The sequence below is a fragment of the Xenopus laevis genome, chromosome 4L (assembly GCF_017654675.1).
Source record: "Xenopus laevis strain J_2021 chromosome 4L, Xenopus_laevis_v10.1, whole genome shotgun sequence".
NCBI classification, from domain to species: domain Eukaryota; kingdom Metazoa; phylum Chordata; class Amphibia; order Anura; family Pipidae; genus Xenopus; species Xenopus laevis.
This window is the reverse complement of record NC_054377.1, coordinates 31273464-31284003: the sequence shown is the minus strand read 5'-3', so window position 1 is coordinate 31284003 and position 10540 is coordinate 31273464.

Genomic DNA, 10540 nt, shown 5'->3' with positions numbered 1-10540 from the left:
GCAAAATTAGCTACAAGAATAATGAGATATTGCTTCAAACATATTTATTGCTAAAAAGAAGGCAGTAGGATAAATGAGTATGAAACTAAGCAAATAAGAACAGAAAAAAATGATCTTCACTTTAAGGGGCCCATATATTAAACTCTATTTTTTTCTGGTTAAGTTTTTTAGGGGGAAATTTAGAATTTTGGAATTTTTAATAGATTTATTATACCCCAAAGCTGCTAAAAATCCGAACCCTAAAATACCCCATATCAAACCTGTCAAGGTCATGTAGAAGTCAATGGCAGATGTCCCTGAAGTTGGAAGTCGGAATAATTCAATTTGGCTACAATTCGTATGAAATGGACTGACTCTCGATTTAGTTGCAAATGTTTTTTTGCTCCGACTTTTTCTAGCTGCTATTTTAATAAATTAGTTAAATTCGTGGATGCAAATTGGATCGACTTTGTTCCAGTAAAAAAATTAGAAAAAGTGGAGTTTTAATAAATAACCCCCTAACAGTCCCAACAAATAAATGACATTTCATTTCTGGTCTGCAAGGCCTGGCACATTCCAACAGTTAGGGGCTCGTTTAGTAAACCTCAAATTTATCTGGTTGAGTTTTTATAAGGGGAAAACTGAAATTTCTTTTTTTTTGAGATTTATTATACCCCAAAGCTGCTAAAAAGCCAATCCGAAAATACTCCATCTCAAACCTGTCGAGGTCATGTAGAAGTCAATGGCAGATGTCCCTGAAGTTGTTTCTTGACATCTTGACCTGCTCTGGATAATAAAGTCTGGGTTTTCTTCAGATAATCCAATAAAGTTGAGTTTTCGCAGAGACAATTCAATGAAGTCGAGTTTTTGGAGCGCCAATCTTACTATTCAAATTGCCACTCGATTTTGTTGCAGCGTTTTTCTTCTCCCACTTTTTCGAGAAAAATATTAATAAATAAGTTCAGTTCGTGGACCGGAGTTTGGTTGAATTTGCTTTAATTAAAAAAAAATGAGATTAATTTGAGTTTTAGTAAATAACCCCCTTAATTGTGGTTCACAAACCAGATTAGCAGTCGCTGCTTAATTGAAATCTAGTTGTAACAAAATCCACTCACCCTGGTGGTCTAGTGGGGGGATGGAAGGGATGCCGAACTTCTTCAATGGCGCCCGTTCTCTAGGATGCGCGTCATGCGTCTCTTCTTTAATTATAGGCGCAGGCGCGCTGGCGAGAAATTTAAATGTACTTAAAGGTAAATTTTTCATTTCCACAATGCCCGTTATAGGAGTTTGTTCCTGGTGCTTTCTGAACTTTGTGCTAACCTGCTATTCTGATTTTGATTCCTGTGTTGACCCCTGCCTGGCTATTTGACGATCCTGACTTCTGAATCCTTACCCTTACCTGATTACCGACTTTGATTCTGCTTATTCACTCTGATTGACTTCCTGGTTTGACCCTTGCTTGCCTGACTACGTTTATTCTCTGCCTGCCCCAACCCGGGCCTGATCTGACTACTCTAACGCCTTATACTACGACTTTCTGCCCAAAGACTTTGTTTTACAGTTGTGCCCCTCTGCCTGTCTAGAACCCCTCGCCTTGCACCTCTTGTTTTAAGACCTGGCGGCATCTGAGTAGCTGAGGGCTCCTCCCGAGGCCAAAGGCAGCTGCTACAGGCAGAAGCACGAGCCGAGACCAGGGTGATTCGCATTGGTTACAGTCTGTACTCTCTGTAGCTTCAATGATTTTACACACTGTCATTTCATCAACCTTTGTTAATATAAAGCCGTTTCCCTTTCTCTGCATGTTCCATCTGCAATACATTCACGGACATTCATGACCTTTTCATCTCCAAATACTTTAACCTTCTCCCTACTGAAACTTGTCTCACCTAAACTGACACTGCTGCATCTGCCAGCCTTTCCTATGGATTTTCTTCCATTAAAAAAAATATGTCTGTGAACATTCTATTGTGTTATTCTAGTGTTCGAGGGGAAAAAATGCAGAAGAAAAGTTGCATGCTTTTGTTTGTGTTAAAATTCAACTTTCCCACTGGTAATCCTAAAATTCTGTGCACAAACTCACAAAATGTGCCTGGATGCTGAGGACAAGGGTATACTGTACAGTTACACAGCATTGCACTTCTTAGGTCATCATTATATCATCATTAAGGGGCAGATTTATTAGAGGTCGAGTTGTTTTTTCACAAAAAATTGAGTTTTCAAGGGTATTTTTGGTTCAATAATCTATTTTTCAGGTTAAAGATAAATAACTCATATTTTTCCAGATTTATTTTACCCTGACCCTTGAAATAGCTTGGATCTGAAAATACACCATCTAAAACATGTCAAGATCATGTAAGAGTCAATGGCAGAGGTCCCTTAAACCAATGGAAGATGTTAATAGCCTTCATGTGATTTTCGAGTTTTTTTCAGTGGGTTTCACTCAAAAACTCGATCAATTTGAGAGATTTAAACTCGCTGATTTGAGTATTTTTCCATTAGAGTTTTTTTCTTAAGAAGATTAGAAACCATTCAGTTCATTCGAGTTCATTCAAGGTCTAAAAATGCTCACACAGCTCTAAAAGTCGACCTTTGATATATAACCCTCTAAGACTTTTCGCTCACCACTGTTACATTCCTCTTCTTTTTTTAGAAATTATTTTTATTTCTTTTGTAAATAACAAGTGAAATCTATAACAGCTTTACATTGTTTCCTTTACAAAAAATGCTAACATACATGCACAGGCACGGTCATATGTCCAGGAACATTGCCAATAATGTATTCATAACAAAAGTAACATTAAAAGAAAGGAGAAAAAACACAAAAGTAATAGAAAGAGAAGAGAAAGAAAAAGCAAAAACTACTGAGAAATACAGTAACGGGTAAACTGTAATAGTATCTATGGGTCAGCAGGATATTCTAAGAGAATGTATCTTAGACTGTAATAATAAAATAATAAAACAAAGCAATCTAAAAGATATTAAAAAATTTTAGTTGGTGTGTTGTACTAAAATCAATCAGTAGTCAAGTCCCTATATAGGATTCAGGGGTCCCATGTTTTCTTAGAAATATTGAATCTATAAATAGTTTTTTTGTTTTTTTTTACCACCGGCGGAGTTGATCCTATAAAACTATAAAGGTATGGGATCTGTTATCCAGAAAGATTAGACTACAGATAGATTAGACTACACGGCATCTCCCATAGACTCCATTTTAATCAAATCATTTCAGATTTCTAACATTTTTTCATTATTGTCTGTAATAATAAAACAGTATCTCTTTATCCTGAAAATGCCAGGTCCCAAGCATCCTGGATAACAGGTCCCATTGATCTCACTGTCATTCTGTAGTGATTTGCAATTTACAGGCAAAGAAACAAAATAGTTCTGCATTCACTTACTGTATCAGATTGAAAAATCAGTGGCTATATTAAAAAGCAATTTTCTGAACATTTCTTTCACCGATTTTGCTTTGGGTAAGACAGGAGGTATCAAGAAAGTCTTTCTTATGATATTGAAGAGCTAAAAATACCTGAGCAAGTAATGAAAAAAAGGAATATTCCTCAGGGGATGTGAAATCCTTATCTTCAAAGACTGCTGGCTAGAAAAATCCAGCCCTTTCTCTTATTATTTCATATGACACTAAATGGTTCCATTAATAAACTTCAGAGAGATCAGTTTCATTGTATGTTTCAACAGTCTACATCTGCATTTTAAAATATCCATTGGCCGTATCATATCAGATAATACTCTTATTGTATTTAAATATATCTGTAAAGAGCTAGGACATTGCAACTCACCCAAGGAACTTTGACAGATAATAAAGAACTGATGCAATTTTTAGGGCAGATTTATACAAGGAGATCAAGCAGCCTAACTTAATATTAATGCTAAGAATTTAATATCAAAAGAAGCAATATCATTTGAATCAAAATCATCAGCTACTTTACAGTAATACAATATACAAATACAAATGTGGTACAATACAGTGTCAAATAACCTCTGTGAAACTGTAATGTATTTAACAACCTTCTGCACAGGCTGTCACCTTATTGAACAGTTTAATAACAATGTTTATTATTGCTTCACTTTATTTTTTTTATTTAAAGGAGGAATAAAGATTAACACAGAATTAATCTCAACACACTACCTTAGAAATTAAAAAATCGCACCCCTTGCACTGGGCCTTGTTGCGCTCTTCAAGAAAAAGTGTTGCATATGGTGCAGAGTGCAGGACTGGCAGGTGTCCTTAATACCTGCCAAAGGGCAGATACAGAGATAATCGTAACCAGGCCAACTGGGCAAATGTGTTCCTGACTATAACATATGGAAACTCAGATGATCAGATGTAGGGAGATGGGAATATAAATGGTATTGGGACTGCATAGGAATATAAATAATAAAAAGTAACAAGTTGTAGCCTTACAAGGGGCAGTGACCCCCCATTTGAAAGCTGTAAAGAGGCAGAAAAGAAAAGCAGATAATTAAAAAAATATATAGAAAAAATAAATAAATACATAATGAAAACCAATTGCAAAGTTGCTAGGAATAGGGCATTCTACAACACACTAAATGTTGACTTGCCAGGGAACCATACATTTAAGTGCAAATAGAAAACAACTCTTGTGTAAACTCAAGAAACTGGTGAGCCGAATAGGGGAGTCAGGGCTTAGTGAGAAGCCCAGTATGTTCTACAATGTGAAAGCTACATGGTGAGAGTCCCATAGTGGGAAATAGACTTGAATAAGTCTTGATTTGTTGAAACACTGTTGAACTGTCTTCTCTGTGGCCACGTTGGCAAGAGTTTGCCCCAAAATAAACCTGTGTTTTGCCTAAAGACATGGTGTCCCGGTTTATATGGTCTAGATCCCACGCTAACCTGCCTATCATAGCTAATGTCCTTCGAAAACTGTGTGTACAGGCAGACAGTTTGTTACATTATATTAGAAAATGTTTTGGTCTATGTGGAGGCTGTGCCGGATTTCTCCCCCGGGCGCCCTGAGGCCTCTGGGTCCTAGCACCCGCTATCGGCTCGCACCATTCCTTCTCGCGCAAGTGCGTGTCTGTGCATGCATCGCAGCGCTGGGGAACTCTGCATTCCCCATACACTCTAGGATGCGGCTGGGCAGCATGCTGCCCCTAAAAGTCGCCGCCTAGGCCCAGGCCTTTGTTGCCTCGCCACAAATCCGGGCCTACATGGAGGACCATCTTTTTTACATTTAGAACCTATTGTACTTATTCAGTGGTAATTATGCCCTTGCTTTAAAATGAACACTGGAAATGTTCTTCTATACAGTATATTGTATATGTTTTTAATTCATTGTTTAAAATTGCTTGAGAAAGCAACTTTCAAATATAGATTCATTCTTTCCTTTCTTTTCTTCCTATGCATTAGTTATATTTATCCTTTTAGAACAAGCCTTAAGGGGGTGTGGGTCCAGGTGCAATTGCACCCCCTGCGACACCAGTAATTACACCACGGAAACACACATCGTGTGGAGGTATCCCACAAGCATCTTTGTCCACCTCAGTATTATAATTAGTAATTAGCAAAACATGGTTTAGTTTGCCTAAAAATCTTGCCGAAATGCACTGGAGTCAAAGAAAAGGTGACGTTGAGGTTAAAGGGGTTGTTCACCTTTGAGATAACTTTTAGTATGATGTAGAGAGTGATATTCTGAGACAATTTGCAATTTTTTATTTTTCAATGTTTTTGAGTTATTAAGCTTTTTATTCAGCAGCTCTTCAATTTGCATTTTAAGCAATCTGGTAACTAGGGACCAAATTACCCTAGCAACAATGCATTGATTTGAATAAGAGACTGGAATATGAATAGGAGAGGCCTGAATAGAAGGATAAGTAATAAAAAGTAACAATCTATTATAATCTATATATATTATTATACATTTGTAGCCTTACAGACCATTTTTTTTAGAAGGGAGTCAGCGACGCCTATTTCAGAAGAAAAAGGCAAATAACTATAAGATTATAAAAAATAAATAATGAAACCACCCCTTTAAGGCGTTTTTTTAGCTTTGCAATAGCATATGCACAGACAGCTTCTTAGATAGACAGGGGGAGGGCTGGGGAGCTCTTTGACTGGGGAGCTCTTTGATCCCAATAATTGATGTGGAAGGCAAGAGGCGGGAAGGCAAAGGGACACATTTTTGGGAGTGGGGGCAAAACAAAACACATATGGAAATTTTAGTGCAGTCCTTCATAGAAAAAAGGCTCCCATGCCACTGATTTCTTACAAACATGTGCATGAGCAGCTCCGTAGATAGATGGGATGGGTCAGGGTAGGGTAGGGAAGAAAATGCTAATTTTGTCACTAAACTGTATTGGTTAAAATGTTTGCTTATCCTTAATTACAAAGCCTCTTTTAGTTCTGACACTGATGTTTGATTCTTTGTTAGTCTGGCATTCCTCTCTGCATGTTTTATTTCACAGTAACATAGTAAGGTTAAGTTGAAAAAAGACACACCCATCAAGTTCAACCTTTTACCTTTTTTTTAACCTGCCTAACTGCCAGTTGATCCAGAGGATCAACTGGCAAAAAAAAAACCCCATCTGAAGCCTCTCCAATTTGCCTCAAAGGGGGAAAAAACTGATTCAGGGAGAGAATTCCACATCATCACAGCTCTCACTGTAAAAAACCCCTTCTGAATACTTAGGCAGAAACTCTTTTCTTCTAATCGGAATGGGTGACCTCGTGTCAGCTGGAAAGACCTACTGGTAAATAAAGCATTAGAGACATTATTATATGATCCCCTTATATATTAATACATAGTTGTCATATCACCCCTTAAATACCTCTTCTCCAGTTTGGCCAGTCTTTCTTCATAGCTAAGATTTTCCATACTTTTTACCAGATTAGTTGCCCTTTTCTGTACCCTCTCTAATATCTAAAATAAATTTCGATCAATGAGCTTTCTTTAGTTGACTGCTGCCTGATGCATGCATCCCTAAGCCCTAATATATTCTGAGAGTCACTGTACCAATTTCTCCCAGGGGGACACAATAGCACTTTATGTTGTATGATGAAGTCACTCTTCATCATTATGTGGGGGTACAATGTTAGAATGCAGATGTATGTAGAAATTACTGGGCTGGGCATCAATTAGGGTGCCTTTTGAACATATAATGCAGAATCCACCTCTATCTATTCATCTGGATTATAAAATAGTATGAAATAACATGAAATAGTAGCAGAAGTCTTTGCAATTTTTTAGCTACTGTATTTTCTCTTTGCCACTATCTTCCTTCTCCCCTCTCTTTTGGGTTAAAAAGACACCACAAAGTGCAGAGGGGTGGGCAAAACAGGTAAAGCGAGAGAAGCAAAGTAAATTAAAAACATAGTAGAAGGAGCAGCCACAAGAGAAAAAGAGCAAATGGAATTACATAAAAGACAACCAAGAATATAATGCAAAATAAAATATATATACATATAAATTAAATATAACTGTTACATTGAGTGGGATGCAACAAGCAACATGAGAAAGAAAATGAAGAAGAAAATGAAACACAGTGGATTGAGTTGATACTCATGACTAGACAACTAATATGGAAGGCTAAGTTGTGTTTAGAAGAGATAAGCTAAATAAATTAGCTGGGGTGTATGTGAAAAGCATTTAAAGCAACTGTAGCCAAAGGAGCAATCTCATTTCTGTATACAGTGTTGATGGGTTATAAAATTGTAACAGCTCGAACAGATGATAGAACAGACTTTAGAACTACTCATTTTGAAACAGGTCATTTTGAAACTACCAAGGACTCTCAATTAAGAGGGCAAATGTTATTGAGAGTCCTGTAAGAAAAACATTCCTGCCCTTTTTATGAAATAACTAAACCATGTCAAGGCGATGCTTATACTAACTGATAAAATATATCATGTGTTACCGTTACAGAGTAAACCTCTTTCTTCCCAATGAATTGACTAAAAGCATCTACATTATTTGCATGGTCCCTCAAAATATACCATCTATTAAGTACAGATCTGTGTTCTGTCTTGCATAGTTGAACTATAGAACAAAGCAGAGACCCAGTGGGTGAAGATTCAGTGGAATTAAATATATGATCTCAGGATGGCCTTAGCCCCAGAATTTACAGCAGGTGGGCTTTGGAAAGGTTGTAGGACAAGCAATGGTGTAACAAATTTGGGGAATATAATAGGAGGATCACTTCTTGTCCCAGATATTAGATGAACAAGGTATGAGACCCTTTTGTGTTTCATTCTAAATAATGTGGTTTTAAAATATCAAACATTTAAGTCGGGTGTTATTTAGGCAGCAATTACCATTACACAGAATAATTTAATGCAAACACACAGAACCAGATCATGAAGGGTGAGTAAAGAACATTATCAACTACAGTGAAACCTCAAATTTACATACCCTGATTTGAAAGTTTCCTTCATTTACTGTATAATTCCTTCTACCAAATGTTTCTTTTTATTCCTATTAGGCATTCCCATACAGATGAGAATTAACTTCACACATTCCAGGATATGTGATTTTATTTGCAATTATTTTAGTTTAACTTTTTCACAGCTCACACAAAGGTGCAGGCTTTAAGTTCAAACACTATAAATATAGCTGTGCTTTGCCACAACACCTTCTACTGCCAGAAAACAAATGAAACCTCAAAGCCTAATTTATAATTAAACATACTGTCATTTGTTCACTATGCTCATTTAACATTTTTAGAAACCGTAATGGTGACGGTTAACGTTTTTAATGATGATCAATCTGAAGCAAAAACCATTGAACTTAAAATCTATGCCAAAAATATAATGGCTGCTCATATGAGCCTGGGAATGTGGGATTTTTTTAGTCGCTGGGGACCAGAAATAGCTAGTATTTGTTTACATCAATGGAGCACCTACAGAGGGTAACCTACTCCCTTTAGGAAAAAAAGAGCTAACAGCACGGTTGCTCCTAGATTTCTGAATAATTGATGAGTGTTAACAGCTAGGGATAGCTGCTCAGCCTAGGGTAAATAAAAATGAATAAATGGTGTTCCAACCTTTCAGAAGTAAGCTCTACGATCAGATGGCCACCAGTTTTCACTGCTTGGTGTGCATGGACAAATGACATTTAATTACAGGTTAACCTCTGTTGTTTCCCACTGGATGGCAGCAGCAGTCAAAATGCCCTCTTTGCCATTAGACTGTGGGGCATAGTGTCAGGAACAGCCAGGAATCGAACCCTGGTCCCTGTTGTTGGGAGGCTCTGCATTACCAGGGTGAGCCACTGGAGGATCTCTGTCCTCATGTTAGACACTGCTCTGGACAGACTTGAAATATATTCTTTCTCCCCTGCCTCATTATCCACATGTGTCTTCCATTCCCAATTAATGACCCTTTATAAGCCTGTTTCTGCCCTAAGATCCTGGCTTGATTATCTGAGCCCGATCCAGCCCCTTACTTGCGACTCCTGACTCCTGTGTCCCCTGCCTAGTTCCTGTGTTCCCTGCCTTGACTCCTGATTCCTGATTCCTGTTCGCACCTGGTTCCTGATTCCTTTCTCTGTGGATTCCCTGGTTTGACCTTCGGACTGTTATCTCGACCCTGCTTGAACGCTGCCTGCCTTTGACCTTGCCTTCTCTTTGGACCTTGCTTGCCTGCCGCCTGCCCAGACCTTCTCCGCCTGTTTATTGGACTTTGCTTTGCCTTTACCCAGGTTGTATCTTTCAGTTTATACTGTTTATGATATTTCATTCATCTCCATTAAAAACTCCTTTATCATAACATGGCTTTTGCTGTTAAACCTGCAGTAAATGTGTATCACCTGGGTTATCCAGCATATAGGCTCCATTCAACAGCACCCAAACCTGACAGTATAATCAAGCCACACAATAAGGAGCCTGCTGTTAACCCCTCTATATCACCTGAACAGGGTGAACTGCAACTCTCTGCTCAGTGGCTCTCATCAGTTAAAAAATATGAAGGAGAAGAGGGAACTTTTTCTGACTTTCTACTCGCATGTAAGAAATTTGCCTCTATTCCTTTTGTCAAGCAGACTCCAGACTCTATGAAGAGCAGACTCGTTATAATATTCCTCTTAGGGGGTAAAGCACAAGAGTGGGCAGAGGCTTGCATTGATGAAGAAGCTCACTTTTTGTAAGACCCCTGTTCTTTTCTTTCTTTTTTGAAAACAACCTTCACGGGTGATTTATGGCCAGTCCCTTCCGACATTTTTTCCTCCTCAAGTTCTCCTGTCGTTCAAGGCTTTGTTAAGCCATTTCAACTTACCCCTCCAGTGCCAAGATATTCCCAACTTGTTGGCCTCAAAAATATCTATCAACCTGTTATACCCTATGACGAGAGTGAGGAAGAGGAAAGTTATTGGGAGGATATTTATGACGAGAGTGACTATGATGCCTGTAATGATGAAGACTGGGAAGATGTGGAGTCAGACGATGAAGTTCAAACTGCATTTACCACTAAATTTAAGGGTCGGTCAGTCTCCCAGTATCTGCCTGCAATGCACTCTCCAGCTATCTCCCAGTCTGCTTCTAAGCCTGTTGCTTTCCATAAATCAGCCTCCCTGGGTCTCAGGCCTGA